Source organism: Pteronotus mesoamericanus, unplaced genomic scaffold (assembly GCF_021234165.1).
Source record: "Pteronotus mesoamericanus isolate MK-2021 breed Mesoamerican mustached bat unplaced genomic scaffold, CSHL_Meso_final scaffold_54, whole genome shotgun sequence".
Classification (NCBI taxonomy): domain Eukaryota; kingdom Metazoa; phylum Chordata; class Mammalia; order Chiroptera; family Mormoopidae; genus Pteronotus; species Pteronotus mesoamericanus.
Genome location: NW_026555321.1, coordinates 10,122,053 through 10,148,681, shown reverse-complemented (window position 1 = coordinate 10,148,681; position 26,629 = coordinate 10,122,053). Strand labels below are relative to the sequence as shown.

At 40.4% G+C, this 26,629-nt stretch overlaps 1 protein-coding gene across 2 annotated transcripts in view; it reads left to right on the top strand.

Annotated features, from left to right (window-relative positions):
* LRRC3B (leucine rich repeat containing 3B) overlaps positions 1-26,629 on the top strand; it is an 82,003-nt gene that overhangs the window by 3,214 nt on the left and 52,160 nt on the right. For both annotated transcript variants that reach the window (XM_054595840.1, XM_054595841.1), the window contains exon 2: positions 21,276-21,362. The gene's annotated coding sequence lies outside the window, so the exon portion shown is untranslated. The remainder of the gene's footprint in view (positions 1-21,275; positions 21,363-26,629) is intronic.

Here is a 26,629-nt window from a genome sequence, read left to right as displayed (position 1 = left end):
GAGGAAAAATGGAAGGAGGGATCCATACATGAGCAGAGATTTGCTCTGTGGTCACAAACCACAGACACCATATTGTGCAAATGAATCACTTTTGAGTGATGGAATCACAGACTGTTGTAGCTAAAGGGATCTCAGATATCACCCCTCTCACTCCAGGGGTAGGGAGGAGACTGAGTGATGGGCAGGGCCACTCAGTGTGTCCCTAGAGTAACTAGTGTTGGAACCACGTCTTCTGACCCTGGTCAAAATAAGCTGTGTTTGTGCACAAATATATTATGCTCACTGCTGCTGTTTCTCGGCATCTTAAAATCAATTAGGGAAAGTTAATTAACTAGCGAAAAACCATTTGTTAAAAATAGATCATTTTGTTAATTTTTCATAAGTGCCTCAATTAGCATAACCAGAAAAAGTCACCATCATATAATGGATAAACCACCACAAATTGCCTGTTTTGCAAGAGATTGCAGTAAAATGTTTATCTTTCCAATCAACAAAAATTGACTAACTATACCACCTTTTTAAGATGATTCTAAGTAAAAATTAATGGATTCTCAACCATTTTAGCAAAGTTCTTCTTTCAAGTTGTGGAAGTCTGTCCTACCCCACTCCCAATTATTGTTGAAAATAAGAGAAAACGGTACTTCAAAGGGAAAAATCCTTTTGAATCCAATGAAATGATTTGTTATTATTTCCTCTGGATTTCTGACCCTTGGGTTAAACTTTAGGCTTAAGTAAATCAGGCAAAACGTACTTGGGGCTCAGAAAGAGGAAAAATAGTTCTTTGCCACTTTCTCACCCACTGAGCCCCTTCATAAAGGGGACCTTCTCCAGGAACTCAGGGTTCCCACATACCCCTACGCATTCCTGTAGGACAGAAATGTGGTTTCTAAGAATATCCCGTGCCTTTCCCCTGTAGCTGCATTACCAAGATATCCTCCCCCTGGAGACAAAACAACAGTCCGCTGGAGGAGACAGAGCGGGGAACGGGAAAAGCCTGTGTCTCAGTATCCCATGGTGGGGGGTGGGGAAGAATTACAGGCAGATAGTGGAAACCTGGTGCATTGATGTCACCTGGAACAGGATTTTCACCCCTGGTGCTGTGACAAGCAGGACAGAGGCCCTCCAGCAGTGAGTAGGGGTGGGGGAGGAAAGGTGGGGGTGAAGAGATAGCCCTGGCCAGGAGCCATGGTCAGGGAGGTGGGGCTTGGCTAACGAGGGCTTTGGTGTGACTGCAATGGCTGTGGAGAGCCTGAGCTCAGGGCCACTCTTCGCCCTTTCCCTCCTTTCCACCGCCTCAGTCTGCCGTCTGGTTTGAGTTGGCTGATCTGCCTTCCGGCATGCTCAGATACCTCAAGGAAAGCACACTTTGTGCAGCATTCATTAGAAATGAACGTTGTTTTTGCGTAAGTAGGGGGAATATGCACAGCTGTCCCACTCCTCAGGAAGAACCAGTGAACACCAGATCATCCCAGAAGCGTAACTCTCTGAAGGTGGGGATATTGATTTAGTTGGATTATCATGGTGTTAGACAAAAAAAGGTGCATTATTGAAATCGGGTAAGACAAAATCTAAACAAAATGGTCTGTCTTTTTAGGAATCACAGCAAGAGAAGCTTTTTGCACATGGGCGTGCATCCTTGTCCTCAATTCCTAGCTTTTCCAGAGGTCATAGGGGAGTTAGCTGTAGCCTCCTCTTATTTACAAGGTCCACATCCCCTCTGATTATTTTACTCCTGTGTATAGTGTTAAATGGCCCATGCAATTCTTTGAGTGTACATTTATCTTAAATCATATATACATATATATTCATATATATATTCATAGATGAAGTAACAATTACTGTTAAGCAACATGATCTGTGAAAAAGATGATAAAAATACTTCTTTTATTCAAAACACAATGAATAAATATGTTTATGCAATATATAGTATGAATTAAAATTCTCAGTTTTGGTTAGATAATTAAAAATGAAAAAAAAAATCAAGAACCAGAGCATCTGGATTCAATCTATTTTTAATAACAAGAAGAGCCAAATAATAAGTTTCTGTAGAGTTTGAAGAAGTTAGCAAAGGGAAACAAACAAACAAAAAAAACATGACTAAGTAAAACCTGAGAGGATTTACGCTCATGGATTTTATTTTAAATAAATATATAATATCTTAATCTACATTTAGATTTGAATAACATAAGATTATGAACTTTAGCATTTTACCCACAGATTGCCACTTTGAAGAGCTTTATTCTACAAGTGGTTGGGAACCAGGATGGGAGCTTTTGTGACTGATGTATATACTAGTTATAGCTATATATGCTTCATAAAAACTTAGTGAATTAAAACATCACAACATGACACATGAAATGCCCTTTTTATATGAGAATGAAGTCTGAAATCTTCTCAAAAGCTTAAAGACTTGGAACATACTACTTTCCCAAAGGGAATAACATTATCAGTAAGGGCTCTATAATTCATTTAATAAAAACAGTTTAGTAAATACTAAAAAGAACCATGCTGATAATCTTTAACAAGATGAATGAACAGATCAGCAAAGTTTATGAAATTTATGGTTTCATTTTATCCAAAGCTCTCTGAGCTGCCTTTTTTGTTAACATTATTAGTCCAATGCGTGTGTCATTATACTTCAGTTTTTATAAAAGACTTTGTGCCTTTTATTACAAATAAAATGGAAACAAATATAAAAGTATAAAATGTTGTGAGTCATTCTCATATATGAAGTAACGCTTGACAAAACTGTTTTCAAATGCAGATTAGTTCCTTCCTTCCTCCTTTCCTTCCTCCTTTTCTCTCTCCTTTCCTCCTTCCCTCCCTCTCTCTCTCCCTCCCTCCCTCCTTCCCTTCCTTCCTTCCTTCCTTCTTTCCTTCCTTCTTTTTTAGGTCTTTGATAGAATTTCAGTCTGCATGTAAATATGCAGTATCTGGCTGGGAGAGATGGCTGTTGCAGGACAAATATTTCCCCTGGTAAGGGCGCTCGTATATTTGTCCAAAGCTAACACACAAAGGTCATGAAGTCACACTGGCCTCTTTAGTCTTCTAACCTCAGTTCTGCTTTAGATAAGGATTCCTTGTATAGGCCTGCTACAGAGGGCTACCCCTGTTGGCAGTGACTAAGCAATATCCCTACCCATTCTGTGGACCTTCCCTACAAGTCTGATCAATGGGGATTATCAAGAAGAAATGTTTTCCATCCTTTCTGCAAATTATATTAGCACTTGAATTTGCAAAGTTATGTGGCCTCCTGCCATGAAGTGTTTCATAGTTGATTATTTGGGTGGACAGTCTGTTTTTTAGTTTCTTCTCAAAAACACTTTCTAGAAACAAAATTAATACGTTACCATAATGGAAAAGATAGTATCGACTCTTGGGCCCCAAAGTATTCACTACAAAACTCATGAAAGCGGGGTGGCTGTTGTCAACCAGGCCATGAGGGTCCAGAGAGGCAACAGAGAGGCAGCTGAGGGGTGGGGGTGGGATTTGGAATAATGGGGAGGGGGTAAGTGTGTCAAGCCATCAGGGAAAATAACCCAGGGAAGAGAACCTAGCCATTAACACAGGAAGATGAAGAGATACTTGAGAGTACACTGAAACTGAAAGATAAGAAAAAAAAGACATAAAAATAAGAGAAGATAAAGAAAGCTAGTAGGAGTGATAAAGAAGAAGAGGTGTGTAAGGCAAGGTATCATACCTAAATAACTCCTCGTGGTCGGGAGTACTCAAAGGCAGGCTAGCGCCTCAAGTAGAGGACACGGTCTCTTTCTCTCTTTCTCACATTCACCTGTCCCTTGTTAATGTGGCTTCTCAATCCCAGGTCAAAGGCTTTTAACCCCATTAATGCCTTGGCATGCTTTGGTGGTCTGACAAGCTTAGGGACTCCAGAATGATGTGTTAAATGCAATATATGATTATAGTATGTATTTAACGTTATATGTTCTAGGTAATTGTATAAAACATTGTGTCAAGATCTACCGGTGGGACTAAGGGCTACTGAGATTTTGCAGGAGGCAGGAGCATAAATGCTGCCGTGAGGCGACTGCAGCAATGGCGTCGTGATATGAAAATATCTGATTTACATTGTTGACAAAATCGTTGGTACTGCTCTTGCATTTGACGCCTGTGGCCTGCATTCATAATAACCTGAAATGCTAAATTGTCACTCAAGGTTAGTGAGCAGATTAGTGATTGTTTTCCATTTGAGTTCATGGATCCCATCAATTCTATTGCTAGATGCTTTAGAGAAGTGTGACCCCCAAAGAACCCTTGACTGGGGCAACTGTCTAATTTACTTTCTACAACTGGGATACTTTTGAGAATGAAAAGGATCGTAGTTGTTATCCTAAGACAGCAGGTGTAAGTTGGGATGGGCCTGGGAAGAGCTTGTCTCTCTCTCAGATCTTTCTCCACAAACCAGTTTTCACTTCTCTGGCCCAAGGAACTGGCTCTCTTTGTCCTATTTGTAGGGGATGATGGTTGTGGAGACTGATTGGCATTGGAAGGGAGAATAGCTTTAGCTGAAAGAAGGTCACCTGTCAGGGCCACAGCCCGGCTTTGGGGTGCTTTGTAAGAACTGGAAACGAGCTTCATCAGAGCAGAAGGCTCTCTGACTTGGAACTGGGTGAACAAGGGCCTCCGTTTCAGTTTTCGATGGCCCCATGGCCAGATGCCCTGCAGCCTTGGCCAATTTCACCTGAAGCGAGGTTCAGTTATCCGACTGCATTGCATTTCAGCCAAAAATTTAAACTTCCCCTCTAACAATTTTTCTTTTTTTCAAAGCAGAGCTGCTACAGTGGCTTTTAAAGCTTTACTCCCTTTCCCTGCCCACTTCCTAGTTATCAGGAAATGGCCTCGGTACAGGCAGGTGGGTGGAAACCCATGGGAAAAGGCCAGGATCTAGAGAATTCTCAAACTGGACAATAAGGCCTTGAGGGATAGGGAGGGGACTGTGGTCATGCAGTGTTTCCTAAACAGATGGCTCATATTGTCCTGTGTTGAGGGAGGGTGACAGAATGTCCCTGCTCCAGGATATCACCATGTTTCTGTCAGTTCTAATTGGTGAAGTGGAACCTGCTTAGTGGAAGAAAAAGATCTTTGAAGAAAGCCTTTGACTTTGCAGGGGGAAGGCAATATCTCAGAAAACACTCTCTTCATGTGCACGTGGAGTATTTGACTGGGAACCAGGTGACCTGCTTATAATTCCAGCTTTGGTTGTAGCCAGCCTAGTGGCTTTGGGCTACCCTCCATGCCACTTCCCCAGCAAGAGGATGATTGGGAAGCTCAATGGTTTCTAAAACCCATTCCAGCTAGATGGCCTGTAATGCCGAAGTGCCTGGCATTGTTTTATTTCTACTCCATATGTGGGCTTCTCTGTTTAAGCTGGTTCAGACCCACTTTTTGGCTTAGGCCTTCTAGCCCTTGCAGGCCACAGATCCTACAGCGATCGATGGACACTAGTCTTGAGGGTCTATGACACCTGGAGCCCTCCTGGGAGCCTAGAATAAGGGGATGAGTAGAAAGTGGAGAAAAAATACCTGACAGATAAAGGGATAGAGCAGGAAAGAAATGGAACCATTGATAAGTTTCCTTACAGTCATAATTGTTACCCAGAAATGATGTAGGAAAGATAACTAGAAATTTCTAAAATTTGGACTGTGTGTCCATCTTGTGTCCAACTCTTTATAAACATAAATCATGTCACTCCCTATTAACAACCTTTAAATTACTCCTGGTTGCATAGAGGAAGATCATACCCTTAGTATGGCTTGATGGGTCCTTTATGACATGGCCCTGCCTGTCACTGCATCTGTCAGTTTCTTTGGCACATCCTACAACCTGGTGTGCCAATGCTGGTGGTTTTGTTCTGGTTAGTACAGGCAATTGTTCACACGCCTTCCCCCCATCTCGCCATTCAGTAATATCATGTCGGTAGCTTGAGATCAGCTATGGTAGGAGTATTTATACCACAGAAACCATCAGACACTACAAAGCAGTGCTTTTTCCCCCAGACAGTCTGTTAAAATTTACCAACACAGTGCACTGCCTCTGCCTCCCCAAAAGACTGGAAGTTTCTACAAGAGGAAGTGCTCCTTCACATCTCTCTCCATTTGTTTCCTGATGGTTCATCCCTCCCTCCTTCCTTCCCTCCCTCTTTTCTCTCCCTCCCATCCATCTAACTGTCCATCCACCAACCATCCACCGGTCTGTCCAGAGATAACCAAACTCCATTCTAATTTCTCTCCTGCCACTGAATAGCTACATGAGTGACTCTAGGAAAATTTCCCGACCTTTAATATGCCTCAGTTTCCTCTATGTAAAATGCTTATAATAATAGGTAGTTGTGAGGCTTAAATGAGTTAAATTGTATAAGGTGCTTTGTACAGTGCCTGGCACATGAGAAACACTAAGTCTTTGTTTTCAGGAGTGATTACAATATTATTGATTGCTTTCTATGTGCTCAGCACTGAATATGCATGTGTGATGTGAAAAGAGGTTCAATAAAACAAGCACAAGAAAATGTTCAAGAGCCTCAAACAAAGCCTGGTTAGTTTTTCTAGAGATAGGGGAATTGGCTTCCTGGAGCCGGGGGCATTTGAACTGAATCCTGAAAGATTGATCACGTATACCCTCCGAACTGGCAAGACAGATAGAGACATACCAGGAGGAGGGAAGTTATCTGAGCACAGGCATGGATGAGGGAACAGCATCGGCTCTTAGAGTTTTCTGTAGCTGAGCATGAGATCATGGACGGAGAGAGAGGGGCCTGTGATCGTAGGTGGGTTATTATAAGATCCACTGTTGCCTGCACCAGTACAGGTCAGACCTCTGGATTTTTCAAAGAGAAAGTCAGAATCCAGAATTTTACGTGCAAGCTCTTATTGTTTAATGGTAGAATTAATTCAATTAAAAACAGAAGTCATCCACAGGCTCTATTCAGCCTCCTGCAGAGAGTGGAGTTTCCAAGCCTGTAGAAAGTAACATCTACAATCAGAATTCCAGATTTTGAATATAATTCTGCCATCAGTTGTATGACCACAAGTAGAGTCTCTTAAACCCTCTGAGCTCTGGTTTCTGCCAAATGGTTATCATATTTCACGTCCTGTATCCCTTGCACTGAGGAGGCTTTGGACTGTGGAGATGGAAGCCCTTGGAAAGAACAAGACACGCATTAGAATTATTCACCAGTCCTACGTGGCACAGCCAACATTCATTGCAGCCCCAAGCTTCATTTGAGTCACCTGAAGACATCCCAAATGTCCTCACCTGCCTCTTTAATTTTAACAATAGATGAGGGAAGAGAAATGTAGGAGTAGTGTTTCCTTCTGTTAAAATCATCACGAAGGAGCTTGACATTCCATTTTGGAAGTCTGTGTGTCAGAGATCCAGCTAAGGGTTACCGATTGCTCCTGCATGGATCCAGGATCATGGGGAGAGGCGAGCGCAGCCTCTGCGCGGAGCGTGTTGTTTCTCTAAGGTGAAAGAGGGTTCTCTGAGGGGAAGTCAGCCCTCCTAGGTATCAGCCTAGGCCATGTTAAAACCTGTACCTGCATTTTGTGTAATTTCCCCTCTTTTGATCTCTTTCCATTCCAAGCTGGCTTTGATCATGCAGGCTTTTAAAGAAATGATAGGACCTTAAAAAGAGTCAAATTATTTCTAGTGGAGGGGCTGAGCTTGATGGATGCTGGCATTCACACAGCAGAGAGGTGGCTATGCATCCAGCCAATTGGTTTCCAGCTGGTTAAAAGCACTGTATAACCTCAGTTTTGGGGAAAAAAAAAAAACAACAACAAAAAACAAAAAAACAAGCTTATCTTAAATACACTGAATCTTAGTGCTATTTTGATTTTGTGTTATCTTTATGTGTTTTGCTGTATTGCTTGATTGAACTTGATTCTGAGAAGCCTCAGAGATGCAAGCAGGTTGCCCTGGCCAGTGTGACTCAGTTGGTTGAAGTGTCGTCCTGTGCACCAAAAGGTTGTGGGTTTGATTCTTGGTCAGGACACATACTTAGAATGTGGTTTCTATCCCAGGCTGGGGAGCCTTTGAGAGGCAACTAATCAATATTTATCTCTCCCCTACGCCCTTACTCTCTCTCTAAAAGCAATGAAAAAAATGTCCCTGGATGAAGATCAAAAAGAAACAATAGGTGCAGTCAGGCCTTGAAGTAAGGATACCTGGTTTACACAAGCACGTCAGTTATGGATTTTGGCCCCACTGCAGAGATCTTACCGCCTCTACTTCAGGAGCTGGCCTGAGCCTCAAGTTCATTCTCTTTCAAGCCCTAAGCCACCTGGGCCCTTAGTACTGAGGTGTCTGATGCCCCTCTAACTCTCATCCCCTGCTGTTGTCTAGGACCCTGTCCCTGTTACCCACTGCAGAAGCTCCGAAATAGCCAAGGGCCCACGACTCGGAGATGGATTGGAAATATTTTGGTCCGTTGAATTAACATTATAGATGAAATAATACATTTGCTGTTAAGGAAGGGTCAAAGTCCTAACTCCTAACGTGATGGTATTTGGAGGTGGAGCCTTTGGGTGGTAATTAAGTTTAGATGTGTTCACAAGTGTGAGGACCTCATGATGGGATTAGTGCCCTGCTAAGAAGAAGCGGGAGAGCTTGCTTCCTCTCTTTCTTCTACAAACACAGAGGAAAGGCCCTGTGAGGAAACAGCAAGAATGTGGCCTTCTGCAACTTGAGGAGAGAGCCCTCACTAGACATTGACCTTGTTAGCACCTTGACCTTGGACTTCCAGTCTCAAGAACTGAAAAATAAATTCCTGTTCTACTGAGTCTATGAATATGGTATTTTGTTACAGGATTCCAAGCTGACTGATACAGGAAATTACTGCAAGTTAGCCTGGGTTTGTAGGGACCTCGTGAAACATCTTTTTGAACAAAAATGTGCCTGTTTTGTACCACTTTACCTATGTTCACCACCAACCCAGTACACAGTAGACACTAAATAGCTACTTGTTGAATGAATGAATGAACACTAATGAATGGAATGAAAATATCCAATTTATAAAGAAATATTTGGAAAAAAACTCAGTCAGGGGTTGGGGAGCTCATGAAATCATGATTCGAGATGAAGAAAAAAAATTTTTTAATTTATTGTATGTGTATGTGTGTATATATATCACCAAACTGTTAGCAGGCTGCATTTTTTTACTAGCTCACCCCATGGAGATGTAATGATAGTAAAATAAATACAGTCAGCATGGTTTCCTATTTACTCAGCATGCTAGCAAATGATGCTGAGTCGGGTTGCTGACCTACCAAAACCTAATTAATTTAAGTTTAGCAAAAATAAAAAATGTAATTTATTTATAAGAGAATCATAACACCTCAATATTGGGAAGCACTTCTGAGGTACCTTTTCATTTTAAATCCCCAATGGACAGGTTGCCATAGAAGGATGTGATTTTTCTGGAAAAAAAAACAATGGCGGCATTTGGGTTCTTTCTTGTCTGTCTAAGCAAACCCTTAGACACTACAAGGAGTTTGCTCCATGGCTTTTGCCATTTGAGAATGGAGAAGCTATTTCCTCAAGATGCTATTCATCTTTATTCATATCTGGGTGCAGATGAGTTCAGAATGTGTGGGTGTGGGATTTGAAGAATCTGAAGTGCTTAGGTAACAGTTGGCGTGCCAGTTGTATAATGAAGAATATGTATTGACAATATTAAATTGTGGGCTGAATCTTGCTTTTGGTGTTTAAAAAAAACAGAACAAAATTTCTAAAAGTGACAACGTTGTTTTATGCTGGGGTGTTTCTAAATGTTGGGACAACAGTGCTTAAGAAATATGGGCCTCCAATATGCGTCGCTTTCTTCTGCGTAGCCCGATTTTCCTGTGTGAGCCCCGCATAGCTTTCAAGTGGTAGGTGCTGTAGTGTTTCTAAATATACATTTATATTGTATTCAACTGACAAAGGGAGATAGCTTCAGTAATAACAAGCAAGATTTTAATTCACTTTTCATATTGAAGTTGGAAGAGTCGGCTGGTTTCTAGAAAAAAATAATGGTAATTTATTGAGTTATTAGGAAGTTAGTGCTTGCTTTCGAAGCTTCAAAACCTCTAAGTCATCATTAACTTCAGAGTCTTTTGCATGTGAAATTGTAAACCATGACTTTTTTTAACTTCTTGTCTCTCCTTGTGTGTGTGTGTGTGTGTGTGTGTGTGTGTGCACTGACAATAGAGAAGGAATACAGAGACCACTTCTTTCCACTTGGCTGTGCGTGGAGTGGGATGTGTGAGCATGACTCTGACCAGCGCGAGGTAACATTTGTGGATTCCACACATAGCAGGTATCTCTAGTTAAAAACACATGGCTATTCAGGGGCCTGCACTGGTAAGGTAATGCCTAGGTCAGGGGGTTTTATTTAACCACCTTTCCTTTTGGCAGTCTATGGAAACCTATATACTCTTTATTTTTTTAATGTAAAAATCAAATATTCTTTAATTTGTTAAAATTAAATGTAAACTTATATTTTAAATGTAATAATTTAAGTACACAGACTTATAAAAACCAGAAATTAAAATTAAAAATAAAAAATACACAAAATATACTGATTCTCTCATAATTTACAGTTGGCATGACCTGTATCTCTGGCTAACCTGTCAAAAATATTTTTAAAAATTACTTGAAATATCACACTTCGGTAGTTAACTTACCCATCTGAGGTGTTTGAACTTGCCTTGTCTAGACTTAGAACTCACATGACTATTAAATTTCAAAAGACAATGACAACTTATGAGAATTAAAATGTCTTGTCTGGACTGCTGAGGCTTGCAAAACTGTAACAAATAATTTAAATGACTGACTTGTTTTCATCTATCCATAAAGAACAAACAAGTATAAATAAGGAAGACCATAAAGCATCTTAGGTGTCTGGATCACTATGAGAAGATGCAGCCGTCGCCTTTGGCGACTGCCAGATGAGGAGTTGAGGAGCTATAATCAGAAGAATTACCTATAATTATCTTAAAGTCCTGATGTGCATAAATGATATTTCAGGATTTCTGGAACAACTGTGTTGTCATATAAAAAAAAAAAAGCTGTGATTTTTATTGGTGACATGATAGGTAATGATAATAGTAGTATAGTCTGTTGTTTTCCTTTAATATGAATGGAAATATCAAATTCCCATTGGAGATCAATGGGAAAAAATCAGAAAAGGTGTTTCACAATTGTGGATGCCCTGTATTCCAGCTATGGCTGCACGGAGGGACCATGGACTGAGTTACAAACCTCTGTCTCAATGTGTGAGTCAACACCTGATGATATGGAAAATTACAACCAAAGCAGTTTTCAGACAGATGAGAGTCACAGAAGGTATTATAAAAGAATGTCATTTTCTGTGTGAGAATTTGTATAAGAAACATGCCAGAATTCAACCTAGAGAATGTGGTTAGCTTCAAAACTGACCTTTGAGGAAAGAGATGCTATTGCCTTTATTCAAAATAGTATTGGATCTTTTTTTTTTTGAGAGAGAGTAATAAAATATTTTGAATATTCTCATCAGTATTAATTCTCCAACTGTTTTAGGGTGGGTCTGGTATTTTAAAATAAGCCAGAGTCATATGAAGTAAGTCTGCTGAGTGATGTGGTGATAAAGGTGCGTAAACATCAGACTGGGACTTGAAAATCCCAAGGCTTCTTTTTGGAAGGGAACTCATCAGCTACCCTGAAGGCTGCTCCATAGTAGGTAGAAGGAAGAGGGGATGAGACCCTGAAAAGATTGCTTTTCCAGAATGAGTGTGTCCTTGAAATCAAGTGATAGCCCCCTAAAGTGACAATGGAGGGGCCCTCATTTCCTTCTGTAAAGTAAAATTCTAAGATAATTTCAAAATATTTAGTGATGACATTCAATAGTCACATTCCACATATTCTTAAATAGACTTTTCCAATAGAAATATGATGCTAGCTCTTTATGTAATTTAAAATTTTCCAATAGCCACATTAAATGTGTAAAAAGAAAAAGATGAAATTAATTTTAATAATAATTTCACTTAACCCAATATATCCAAGATTATCACTTTAACACAGAGTCAAAATAAAATTTATTGAATTTTTTCCTCATATTGAGTCTTTAAAATCCAGAGCGTATTTTATACTTACAGTATATTGTACTTGAACACTGGATTTTTATCAGAAACACTCGACTTGTATTTAGAATTCATAAAATTTACAATTCAAAAAGAAGATTTACATATCAAAGTTGTTTCAACTATACTTAAATGTTTTCCAGTCACTGGGTTGAGGATTAATTTTTAGATTTAAATTTATATTATTCACAAACAAAATTAAACAGTTAGCTCTTCAGTTTCACTAGCCACATTTCAAGCTCTCAGTCACCACACGTGTCTAGCAGTTACTATATTGGATGGTGCAAGTCTAGGTGACGTGAGGAAACACCTGGAGAGGATCCATAGGCACAGTGGAGACAGTTAAAATCTCTGAAAAAACCGGGGAAAGCTGCCCGGCTTCCAGTTTTTTGACCTTTCTATGAATCAATTCTTTTATTGTGTCAATTCAGTATTTTTCCAAAAGTTTCCTCTCTTCTCCTTAGGATCCTTTTATGTGACCCTCTAAAAGTTCGTTCCTTATTGGTATGCATCATTTACACCCAGGGCCACCATATGCTCTGGGCTTTGTAGATGCCAGGTTCAGGGATGAGTTTAGATGACTTGATGGAGACAGGAAGGTAATGCCGCTGCCTCAGGTTCTTATGACTAAGCAGTTAGACTACGGTAGTGAGTTTCCTGACTCAGCCCCACTGGACACCCACCACTCTCAAAACACCTCTGCCTCAAGCTTTGGGCGAGGCCCAGGAAACTACATTTTTATCAAGTCTTCCTTGCTTTTCCTACCTCTCCTACTGTGTGATTCAGAGCAACCTAATTTAAGAATCACTGCCCTAAGCAGTGTGTTCTGAGGAACCCCTCGGTCAGAACAATGTGACTTGTTAAACTGAAGAGTTCTAGGTCCTGAAGCAACTAAATCAGAATATCAGAAATATCCACATATTCACAGAATATCTGTGGTACTAGGAATCTGCATTTTTAACAAGCTCCTTAGTACGTCTTATGCCCATTAGACTTTAAAACCTTCAAACTCTATGCAAACCCTCCAGCTTAGAAAAATGGAATTTTTCACTGCTGTCCTATCCCGTTCATCCTCTTCCCCAGCGTCTGACATTTAGAAATCCACAGTGCCATGTTTGTTCTGCCTCCTCTGTGTTCAAGTCATTTAACAAGCATGCATTTGTTCCAGGGACTGGGGATATAGAGATATAGATCATGAGATCCTGTCTCTGATCTTAGACAGCTCGCAGACACAGGACGGAGGGACGTCGGTGGGAAACCGAGTCCATAAAGCACTATGGTGGAGGCTGCATGCACGTGCCGAGTGCAGCAAGGGCATGAAGAAGACGAGGCAGATCCACCTGGGTGGTGTGCTGCTGAGCATGGTTTGAAAGGGCTTCTGAGACCCTGGGTTGATTTAGGAAAGATAAAATTGATTCCATTAGAGAGGAAGGGAAAGACACCTGGAGATTTAGCCTGAATTAGGTTGCAACAGGGACGCAGAGCCACTGTGAATGACATGGAATAATGGATTTCCTGGAGGGGTCAGACCTTGCAGAGTTGTGGGAGCTGCTTGGGTTATGGAGGTCTCGTGGGGCACAGGTGAAGGAGCACAAGTGACGGAGCAGAGAAAAATCACTGAGCAAGGACCGTGAAGGAAGCTGATGAGGAGGTCCACAGAGGCATCGCCTCTGCTGCTGGTGGTAGTGGGCCTGATGTTGCTCTAGGTCAGCAGGGTTCAGAGGGGAAAAAGCAGGACTGAAGTGAGGGGAAGCAAGGATACCCTGGCACCTGGGAAGACAAACTGAAACCTGTGCCTGTAGAAGCAGCTGGCATCCTTTACCCAGGAGCCGCACACACAAACTCAGAGACTCAGGGTGGAAACACTGTGGGAGCTGGGTGAGATAGGAGTCCACCTCTGCCCTCGCTGAGGAGGTAAGTTAGACCATCAGTGACAGTGTATGGGAGCCACAACACTGCCTTTCACGTGTAATGCTGAGGTCTCACTTCTGCTTCCAAATTTCATGCGGATTTCTACTGTGGCCAGCCTTAACTTGAACCCCACAGGGAAGGGACTTCCAGGAAACTTGGTCCAAATGGAATGAAGTCAACATAATATGAAACCACTGTAGTTGGCATAGGAAACCTACGCAGGGGGGTGGCTGGAGGGGGCGTGAGCATAGGGTGTGTTGGGGTGGGTAGTGAGGTGGTAAGGCGGGTGACAGCCTTTGTGAAGAGATAAAGCCACAGTGATGGCCTTGAGGGCCTTGGTAAATAGCAGGGACTTTGTCCTCCAGATAGCGGTGGTTTATAAATGGAGGAATAACATGATAATATGAGTTTGCTTTAAGAAAATAAGTCAAGCAGTGGTTCTCAGACTTTGTGGTGTCAGAAACCTTCTAGATGCTCAACAATTATTGAGGATCCCAAAGAGTTTTTGTTTATGTGTTATATCATTCATATTTACCATATTAGAAGTTAAAAGAGAAATTGAAAACATGGGTACTAATTCATTAAAAATCACAATAACCCCATTACATGTTAACATAAAAACATGTTTTTATATGAAAAATAATTTGTTTTCGAGAACAAAAATTCTGTGAGAAGAATAACATCCTTTTACATTTCTGCGCATCTCTTTAATGCCTGGCATAATCGAAGACAGGCTGATTCTCATGTCTGCTTCTGCATTTACGCTGTTGTGATATCCCATGTCAGAAAGACTTTGGAAAACTCCTCTGTACACGTGTGACAGAGTAAGATAGCAAAGGCAACTTCCATCTTTAGTATTAGATATAATACTCTGGGAATAGTCTATGTCCTGTTGATAGTCCTACAATGTTATAGATACAGTCTTGGCCTCATGGATACCCTGTAAGGATTTCAGGGACCTCCAGGAGTCCCTGCACCACCCTTTAAAAGCCACTAATGTAGAAGGTGGCTTGGTGGGCAGGCAGTGCACATGAATTATGAAGGAGATCTTATAACAGTGTTGGGAGGAAAATGAGGACCTGCACCGAGGCGTATGAACCAGCAAGGCGAAGCGAGGATGGAGAGAGATGCTCAGGAGACAGATGCTACAGAACTTAATAACCTATTAGATGTGGGGACCAAAGAGAGGAGCAGGTCCCTGAGGAGATCCTAGGCCAATAAGTGGCTGAATGTCTGTCAGCTGCCTGTTCGGGTGTGGGGTGTTTTTCAGTTCACCCCTGAGCCACCTTTCTATTCCGGAGGGTTTGACCTGAGGTGGAAAGGTGGTGGAAGGTCCTGTCCTAGAATAATTATCTGGGGGTCTAACTCTGGCTTTTTATAGTGTGACCATACATTGGTAGAACCTAGGATGGCCAGAGTCACTAAAAGCATCCAAGCATGTGCAGGGACACAGAGAAAGGTGGCCATTCGGTAAGTAGCAAAGATGACAGAGGTGAGAGTTGGAGAATGATCTCTTTGGAGCTGGACACATTTGTGGCTGAAAGAGAATTTAGGAGGGACTCAGGAAGCTAGAATTTTTTTACATGTATACGTGTGTGAATGTGTATGGGTATATATGGATGTCATTATATGTATGCATGTGTATAAATATGGTTTTATATATGTATATGTATAGGTGGTTTTATATAAAAATAGCTATATAGGCTCAGGCCTCAGCCTGGGGAGTGGAATGAACTGGTCTGAGCATCTGAAGTCATGGATGAAGTTCCTGGTTTGCTACCAACTGGCAGTATGAGCTTGGACAGTCCACAAAATGTTTCTGGACCTCAGTCTCCTTCTGGGAAATGTAGAGGGTGTAAAATATCAGGAATCCTGTGCTCCAATATGCATATTTTGCAGGCCACAAAGACCGATCTTCCAGAAGACACAGTTGTTCCATCAGTGTCCGAGTTTGCCTGAGAAGGCTTTTCTTTCTTGCCTGTTAAGGGCGGTTGGAAAATGAATGGAGAAACAATCAATCTGACATCTGGGGACTATAGATAGAAGCACTGTCTCTCAAGAATCGCCAGTTTTGTCATTTGTTTGATGTTGTCCTCAGCTTGGCCTGCCAGCCTTGGCACCTTCTTGTTCCTTAGTTTCTGAGAAGGCATCCCCTCTCCTGCCAACTCTATCTACACGCACGACACCCACCCCGCAATCTGACTACACTCTACTCAGAGTTTCCCTAAGTCCTCTGTTGTGGTGTGGGAGGTAGTTGTATGATGGGGGACCCCAAAAACCTCGGAATTTATTAATAAAAATTGTGTATTTATTCGTACATGTTTAAACTTCAGTCACCTTCAAAATACTCTCCACTTGATGCAATATACCTATCAAGATGTTTCCGCCACTGCTGAAAACAGGTTTTGAACTTCCCGATTTTGATGCCTTTTAGTGCTTCTGCTGTTTCTTGGCCACCTTTTCCACATCAGCAAAATGTTTTCCTTTGAGGACTTTTTTCACCCAGGGAAACAAAAATATTTGCTCAGGGAGAGATTGGGAGAGTGGGGGATTGAGGCATGGGGGTCATGCTGATTTTGGTCAAAAACTGCTGAACACTCAACCCAGTGCGGGCAGGGGGGGGGTCTTAACAAGAAGTGCGGCTGGCAGCCAAGCTGCCCATGACAAAACTGCGTCTTGACAGTGCTTCTATCTATAGTCACCCATCATGAAATGGGCAAATGCATGGAAAGAGTCTTCAGAAAAATTCACTGAAGCTGAACATAATCTCTCACAACAATGTCAGCTGGTACACTGATACAGATGGGTTCCTAGGACACTTACCTAACAGTTGAAGCCTGTACTATAAGGGGCCTGCCCTCCAGAAGACAATGCTGTGTTATTTTGAGTCCTCCCCTCATAGATGCGCACGAATATTTTTTGGCATTTATGTATACTTTGATAGGCATTATAAAAATTGAGTAAGCATAGCAAAACCACTCATACCAGTATTACTTCTTAGGATAAGAAATAGTTTAAATAAGTCAATTGAATTGAAGGATTGCATAAATGCTAATACAAGTAGAACTCCAATGCAGCAGAATTCTTGAAGGGAGTATGTGAGTGTCTAATGTGTGGGAAGCACTAACTTAATTGTGTTAGGAGGATTTGAACAAATTCAGGCAAGGTCTGATCAGGTGACGCCTGATACCTCTGTCAGAGTGTTTCATTCTTCATTGGTTTGCTATTTCTCCCTAAAAATTTCGTTTGGAAATTTGAGTTATTTTACATCTACTTAATTTTGGTCATGCTAGGTACTTCAAATGTGAGACTTTAACCAGATATAATTAGGAGAAATAATCAGGCAAATTAGAATGAAGGGAAAATCTGTAAAACAACTGGACTCTACAAAAACCTCAATGTTGTAAAGGCCAAAACAAACAAACAAATGAACAGAACCCAAAAGACCATGTCTGGGAAACCATTCTAGAGAAAAGGAGATTAAAGAAATATGAGAGTTAAATATAATGTGTGATCCTTGATTGGGCCCTGGATAAAATATTAGTTATAAAGGATGCTTCGGTACACTTAAGGAAATTTGAAAAACAATTGTATATTAGAGAATAGCATACTTTGAAATTTTAAATTTCTGAAGTGTAATGATTATAGTATCATAACCGTGGTCTTAGTAGATTCATGCTCAAGTGTTTAGGGATGAAGTATATCAATATCTGCAACTAACTTTCTAATAGTTTAAGCCAAAATATAAATACATTTACATATACTCATATGTACACCTAAGGCCCATATAAACACACAGAGATATATACATGCACATAACACACATAGGCACATTCATATGCACAGACACAGATATATGTGTCCACATACATCAACATATACCATAGACATGTGAACACAGAGAGAGAAAGCAAATGTGACAGACTATTAACAGTTGGTTAACCCAGAGTGTTCACTGTGCAATTCTTGCTCCCTTTCTGTACTATTAGACTTAAAATTTTTCCCCAAAAATGGTGCAAGAAAATAATAGACTTTTTGAGATAGGTCGCAGAGATAATCTAAGAATTTCATTGTGTGAGAAGGATATAAGGAGGTTAAATGGTAATGGAAAAAATACAATAAAAATTAAAAAGAATTTCATTGTGTAAATCAAGAAGTAGGTGTTCAGGAATTAGATAACAATTAAAAATTTTTACCATTATTTTTTATTCCTTATTCCACTCTATTTAAAAAATTTTTTTTCTTGTTTTTATTTCACCCATCACCCTCTTTCCCTTTAACAACTGTCAACTTGTTCTGTGCATTTGTGGATCTGTTTCTGTTTGGTTTTGTTTATTCGTTGTTGTTTGGATTCCACATATGAGTGAAATTATACGGTATTTATCTTTTTCTGTCTGACTTATTTCACTTAGCATAATACCCTCTTGGTCCATCCATGTTGTTGCAAATAGCAGGATTTTATTCTGTTTTTTATGGCTAGATAATATTTCATTGTATATATGTACCACATCTTCTTTATCCATTCATCTATCATTAGACACCTATGTTGCTTTCATATCTTGGCTATTCTGAATAATACTGCAATGAACATAAGGACCCATATGTCTTTTTAAATTAGTATTTTTTTCTTTAAATAAATACCCAGAAGTGGAATTGCTGGCTTCTACAGCAGTTCTATTTTTAGTTTTTGATGAATCCCCACACTGTTTTCCATATTGGCTGCACCAATTTACAATTGATTTGCATTTTCCTGATGATTAGTGATGTTCAACATCTTTTCATACGTCTGTTGGCCATCTGTATGTCCTCTTTAGAGAAATGTCTATTCAGGTCTTCTGCCCATTTTAAAAACTTTTTTTGATGTTAAGTTACAAAAGTTCCTTATACAGTTTGGATAGTAACTCTTTATCATGTATCATTTGCAAATATCTTCTCCCATTCAGTAGATTGTCTTTTTGTTTTATTGATGATTTGGGATATGGTTTTTCTCGACCTGCTGAGGAACATACTTACATTCGTGCCGAGACCCACAATAGCTCCGCAGCCTTTCCACCACTAATGTTCCCTCCGCCAAGTAACCAGTAGACACAAAGCCAGTCTCTGGTCAGCAGAACCCAAGACAGACGGTTCATGGTGACTGCCTGGCTTATAGCCTACAGCTGATATATCAGTACTGTGACAGAATAGCCTCTGCTCTGGTATACAAAGATATTTTGTGAATTCAAATGTCCTTCAATAAATATTTATTTGTTGTTGACTGTGGCCCCAGTGCTGTTCCTTGGGGCAAATGAAGACAGTTAAGATCCTGCTTCTTATGGAGATTACCTTCTGGAATGGGAGGGATAGAAGTAGCCAAGCAAGAAATGAAATGAATCAGGTGATATAAAAAAATTGCTAAGTCTTGTAAAAAAAAAAAAGTATGAGGTTAACGTGACAGGGAGTGATGAAGCAGGTAGTCATGGAAGGCCTCTCTGAGGAGATGATCGATCGTTGATATCACAAGGAAGAGTTATTTTATTTTAAACATCTCTGCTGTGTAGTCCTAATTCCCATGGCCTTTGAGCTTGTCCTTGATGTCAAGGTCTAGGATCTTCTGAAACTGGACACATCTGCTAGGCTTCCATGGGGTCAGTGTTTCCAATGTATTTCACACCAAGTGACACTACAGAGTGGGACTAGCGCATAGGTGTGCTCTTGTTTGCCTGTTCTCTTATTGATAAATGCAGGTGCTCTCTGTGCACTTTTTATCTTTATGATGGACTTTTAAGGAAGTTTAATTTAAAAACCACACAAAGCTCATCATGTGCTCATACTGACACATGGTGATGAAAGTGAGTTATTGTTCCTGAATAATACTGCAAGGAAGCCTTCCAACCAGCAATTTTCAATAATGCCACATTGGCACCCCTCTGAATTACTATCTGCTTTGGCTAATTTAATATGACAGGTTTCTAAAGCAATTTGGGTTCATGTGAAAACAGTGACAGAGAGAGCATTCAAACTTGCTTAAAGGCGGGTGGGGGAAAGAACTTACATTGCAATCTCCTTGTAATGAAGATCAAGGTCTATTTGGATTCATTTCCTGGAGGCATTAAATATGTTTTATTTTTCCTTTTTCAGTCACCTTTTCAGTTACATCTGATAATTGTACTCTATCTGCTGTGCTTCAGTTTATCCCAGAGTGTAGAATCCATCAGCTGATTCTCCAGCTGAGAGGCCACCAAGGACAGGAAGTAGGAACAATATTTCTTAGTGTGAGAGAAATTCCAATTTTTAAAAATCAGGTCAACATATGCCCTTCATATAAAATCACTCACGAGATAGGCCAGCAGGTAAAAAAGATCCTATGTGGGATTCTGAATATCAATGTTGCTTCTCTTTCCTCTGTTTCCACCTGGGTGAACCAAAGCTGTTCTTCCAGATGGCAGGGTTGGGCCAGGCAGCATGGTATAGTATAAAACTAAAGGATTTAGAGTCAGAAAACCTGGACGGAGGCCCGGCCCTGCCACCTATGACTGTGAACTTGGCTCAAGACCTGGCTCATCGTAAACATTCAACAAATACGAGCCTCATTTCCTCCTTCTCCTCCATCTCCTTCCTTTAGGCATGGTCACGCACGCACAAGTAAGGAGTCCCCCACCCTTCTGTCCCGCAGCTGCAGTCAGTCATGCTGGTCTTCTTACTGTCTGTAGAACATGCCAAGCATATTCCTGCTTCTGAGCTGCTGAACGCACACTTCCTTCTGCTTGGCATGCCCCCCCCACAGATCACCCCATGGTGTTCTACTCACGTTTAGCTCTCAGCTCCAATGTCACCACTCAGAGCAGCCTTCCCGCCCTTGGTCACTCTCTAACCTATTACCCTGATGGGTTTTCTTCGTGGCTCCTCTCACTGCGTAAGTTACCTTGATGATTTGTTTGTTTGTGTTTATTATCTGTCTCCCCCTTTCAACCCTGAGTTCTATGGGAATAAAGACCTTGACTGTTGTGGGGATACCAGCAGCTGGTACATATTAGGTGCTCAAAAAATTTGTTGCACCTAATGGGAGAGGTTTGGGTGGCTGTTCTGAAGGTCAGATGACATAGTTTTTAGAGAGTCGTTTGGAAATGATCAAACAGTTATTATTAAGCCTTCTCTGCCTGAAGCACCCCTTCCCTCTGCCCCTGCCTGAAGTGTCCTTTCACGTTCTTGTGGCATTTTCTATGAAGGTCTCACATTTCTGACACATACTTTAACTGCTTTCATTGGCAGGGGTTTCAAATGAAACTTGGAGGAATTTGAAGCAAGATGAAAAATTCTCCAGCTTGGAAACTGATACTCAGCAAACAGTTTACAGATGTAAGTACACAGAGTAGGCAGCATTTACACAATGCCCGGCCTCCGAGACAGACTGTATTAAGAACTCAAGCTACATACAGCTTCCCCGTGCCAAGTTAGTCTTAGAGAAAATGGCATCTTGTGCTTGGTTTGGGGGAGGCAGGAAACAAAGGCACGGGGTTCAGCTTGGTGGCAGGCACAGTGGAGCTAAGGCCATGGCTGTGGACTATTTTTGGTCCTTGTGTTCTTTCAAGACAACTCTGTGATGAAGGAGGGCGGCGGTGACAATGAGCTGTTGGGGACCTCTTGCCCATGGACAGGAGGAGGATTATTTTTTCATCTATCTACCTTTGTGGAAAAGTTTTACTCTTTACTGTTTATAACCTTTCCAGTCTTCAATCAAGATGTAGTATGTTGGATTGGAAAGAGAGTGATTTAAATTGTAGAGCGAAAGGACAGGCAGTTTTAGAAATCTCCATCCGTTATTCATGATGTTTAGAAAGGTGTGTTTTTCTAACCAGTGAGCAAATCATCCTGAAATATACTGATTCAGGCAGCAAATTATGTTTATTTCAGAGGGCAAAACCCCTTCCTCTCTGCCACCATGTAGAGACAGTGTTCAAGGGTGCTGTGCCTTCTCCCCTCTCCATTCCCAGTTTTCCCAGGAAATTAAAAGGGGGTTAAGTGTCAGTGAAAATTGAGATTTCTAGTTTAAGAAAATGAAACCAAAATTTGAATTTGAGGAGAATGACTTCACCTGTGGCTCTCAAAATGTATCATCTCCCTCTATTTTGAAGTATAAGAATTTTGGTAAACTGAGTCAGAAAAGGAGAGTGCACAGCCAATCCAATTTCTCCTTTCCCCTCTCCAGAAGACCACGATCCTGTCCCTACCTCCTGGTACATGGGGTCTTCTCATTAGACTTTCAAGAGATGCCCTCATAAAAATGCACATATCTCCTGAAAAAAATAATATATATAAATATATATATATATCTATATCATAAGGACTTTGATGCAAAAAATATTTAAATTATATTATTTTTTAATTTGAGTGACTTGAACAAGCAATTGCAACGCCAAATTTATAATATGGACTATGTCTTATAGTGAATACATTATCCATAATGAAGATAAATATACTGAATGTCTGCTACCTTAAACTTACATTTTCTCCCTTAAGACAAGTCAAAAATAAGAAGAGGCATTTTTGTGTTTTGAAGAACTGAAGTTTTTTGTAGGGAGTTTTGTTTGAAGAAGAGAGGTGAGTTAATTAGCACAGGAGAAATCACTATGTAAGCACAGCCCTGAAATATAGCTTATTCAGGGGATTTAAACACATTTCCCCCCCTTGAAGCTTCTTATGTTTTCAAGAAAACAATTAGAAATAGAAGATGGATCTTAAATTTCCGAGTGTGTCCAAGGGTTTCATGTTGTATCATCTAACTCAAGGCCAGGCTGCACCTGGTAAGACCAACCACAGGACAAAATTTTCTTGGAACCTCACACAAGTGATTCTTTCACTTGTTTGCTTGTTTTTGAGAACAAAAAAAGCTTCCACTGGCTTTTGTGAAGAGACTAACATTTGAGCTCTAATATTCAAAGAGAATGTTCAACTCCTCCCTGACTTTTTTGTACTCTTTCTTTGGAAACTTTAGTTCAGAACATTTCATCTTTAGTTCAGAATACCACATCAACAAATTAAGAGAGTTTTCCTAGATGCTAGTCATGTGACAGTTTTCCCCAGGACCTCATCTTCATATTCCCCAAATTGAATAAAGAAATTCAAACTCAGAGTTTTAATTTGATAGTGTTTGACCTAAGGCCATCCATTCCCATTATATTTGAAGGAGAATTTCCTCAGTTCAGGTAACTATCATTTTATGCCTGTTCTCAGATGTGCTTGTTCTTTATCTTCTCCCTCTACCTCAGTGCCTGCTTCATATTACAAACAGATTTATTTTCCTAAAATACCACTAGGAGTTGGTTATTTACTTGCTTAAAGTGTTGGGTGACTCTCAGCTATTGATTGTCACATTCCTTGATGGCATTCAAGGCCCACGATGGCCTCCTCCTTCTTCTAATGTATCTCATGGAGCACCTCAGTGCTCGTGCAGGACATCATCCACACTACTGATGGACTTTGAACGTACTGTACATATTTTATACCCCAATGTAGTATCCACTTAAGGCTTTCTCCCTCCTCTTTTATTTATCTGGTGCTATTGCCTCCTTTCCAAACACAGGTAAAGTACTAATGCAAATGTTTTCCTTGACCACCTCTGATTAAAGTAATCTCCCCGTTTAAATAAATTTTTTTCCTCTTGAATTTATTTGCTCTATTTTTTTTTCCTATTTTGCCTTTTATAAGCTCTATCCAAGACTAAATGTCTTATGGTCCAAGGCCATGTCTCATAACTTGGTATGCCTCTGTTCGCTGCCTAGCTTCCCATCTTAGACATGATAGATATTCTGCAAATATCTGTTACATGTTCTTAAAAGTGAAGCAAGCCTCTTTCTAATAAACAGGAAATCTAAGTGGTTTCCATTTCTTTAAAAAAAATTGTATTGTTTATTGTGATGGCATCAGTTAATAAACTTATGTAGTTTTAAGGGTCCATTTCTATGATATATCATCTGTATTTTGCATGTTGTGTTTACCACCCAAAGTCAAACTTCTCCCATCACCGTATATTTGACTACCCTTACCCTCTACTATGCTCCAACCCCTTTTTCTTCCAGTAACCACCATTCTATTGTCTGTGACTATGATGTTTTGTTTGTTTGGTTTTTGTCTTGCTTGTTCATTTGTTGCTTTCAGTTTTACAGCCCACATATGAGTGAAATCATATGGTTCTTGAGTTTTTCAGTCTTATGAGTCAAATAAGTTTTTCTGTTTAGACTCAGAAACTGTGTCAAATCACTTTGCTTCCAGAATATCTTTATCCAGATATATGGCTGCTTTATCCAGAGTCTAAATGGTCTATGAAAGAGAGCGAAATGTATTTGGAAGCGGGAGCATATTAGATCTGAAATGAAGAGAAAGGGCTCCCCCACTCAAGTGGCATATCTAGGGTGAGACAGTAGAAATGGCATTTTGTGGGGGCAGACAATAAACAGGCACATGGAGGATTTAAAACTATCATGAAACCAGCTAAGAGTTGTTCTGCTTCTTATCTCCAAACACGGGAGTATCTAAACAATGTCAGTAATAAAATATTTTTCCTCCCCAAAATATGCATTTCTGTTACTGTTAACTTTTAATAATACAAGCAAGCGGCAAAGCATATTATTATTACTATTATTGAATAAATGCTGTAGCCTACATGGAAGTTAATTCGGAGAAGTCCCAATAATACAGACTGGCACACAGCCTCTGTTATCTACTGAACAAGGAGGACAAATGGTCTCAGATCCTTCTCTTGCTCTGGCGCTGCTTATAGCTCCAGCTCTGTGGTACCATGTATTCTTGCATTTAAACAATAGATTTGGAACAAACAGTGGAGCACAGTGATTATAAAAATAGATAGACTTTGAGTTATATTAATTCTGCTATTCTCTATGACCATTTATGGTTTTGGTTTGTGCTTAACTTTTGGATACCTCCAAGTATATGATTCTGTTTGGTGTGTGCACATTTTAGTTTGTTCATGAAGTATATTTGTTCCATTTCATAATTATCATGGAAAGTCATTTCTTCCATATAGAGGAGGGGTGTGTTAAAAATGACTTACTCTTAGAGTTATATATAGTAAGAATTCCAATGCATCAGATGTTCTTGTTTTACTGAAGAACAATTTCTGAGGTCTCCAGACATGGCTTTACACAAATGTAAATGTCACCTCATCAGAGAGGCTTTCTCTGATCACCATCCAAGATATGTGATCATGCCCCTACCCCCACACACCTCTCTCTTTGTCATTCTTATCCAAGTTCCTTTTCTCCACAACTCTTATCACCCCTGACATATTATATGTGAGTGTGTGTGTGTGTGTGTGTTTGTTAGTGTTTGTTTCTCCTGTTAGTCTCAGCTTCAGTGGGTCAGGAAATTTGCTTTATCAGTGCTGTATCTTGGAGACCTATAAGGTCATTCAGCATGGAATCAATGCTCAATAAATACCTGTTGAGTGAATGAGTAAATGAGGGAAGTGTCCTAATATATCTCACAGACACCGTTCCTTTATTTTCTTCTCTCTGGGGCCCATTTAAACAGATCTTCACATGGGTTACAGAAGTACATTTCTGCCTATCCTAAAGAACATGGTTTTCTTGAAATAAATAGAAAATTGCCCCAGCATCCTTACTGATCAATTTTGCCTGCAATGCTAACTCAGAAGGTGGCAGTGTAGTAAAAATAACCATATATTGAGAGTTGACTATAGTTCGGCCTTTAATATGTATTACCTCAATGAATTCTCAAAAAGCCATTTTATAGATGAGAAAATGACAATACTTGTGTGATCACCTAGGCCTGTCCTGTCCCCAGGACTGGGAAAGAGGAACAGGGGGGCCTGCGAGGCAGAGCCCCACCCACTGAGGCATTCTCTCCGTTTCTCACAGCCTCTGCTGCTTTGGCACCTGCTTCTAGCAGCGTCTGCTACCGGAAAGTGTGTGGTATCATCGCACAGCTGTGAAGTGGAGCAGAAGAGAGAAGCACATGGAATAGCGTAGAGGAGCCAGGGAACTAAATATGAGGCTCCTGAGGGGCAAGAAAATAGGGTCAGCTCAATATTCTGCAAGAATAAAGGTCCTCTGCAGGGGCATGTGTATAAGAATCCTTTCATGCAAAGGGGACACACCATTTCCAATGTACATGTTCTAAGTAAGCCTCTGCAAAGGTAGTCATTATTTTGTCTCACGCTTTGAATGATTCACCCACAACCCAACTTTTAAAAAATAATCCATAGATGTTTTAGAGATTTTATGAAAATTTTTAAAAGTGCATACTCTTTTTATTTAAAAGTTTAATATTCAACTAACACAGTTATAACAACACCAAGGGAATTCAATAAAACATCTCCCTAAATTTTACAATACTACAAAATATTTTCAATTTTTTTCTGGGTTCTTGCCTTTCCAGTTCTGATTTATATGCACACACATTTTTATTATGGCATAAGCTTGTATCTTTAACGTGCTGGATCTGTTTCTGGAAGGAGCTGTTTTCACTGCTACCAGGGCAAGGCATTGCCAGGGCCCAGGTGGAGGTGAAGGGGTGACAGCGTCCCCTGGTAGATACACGCTTAGGGGGAGGTCACCCCAAAAGAAGAGGCTGAGCTCGTGAGGTAA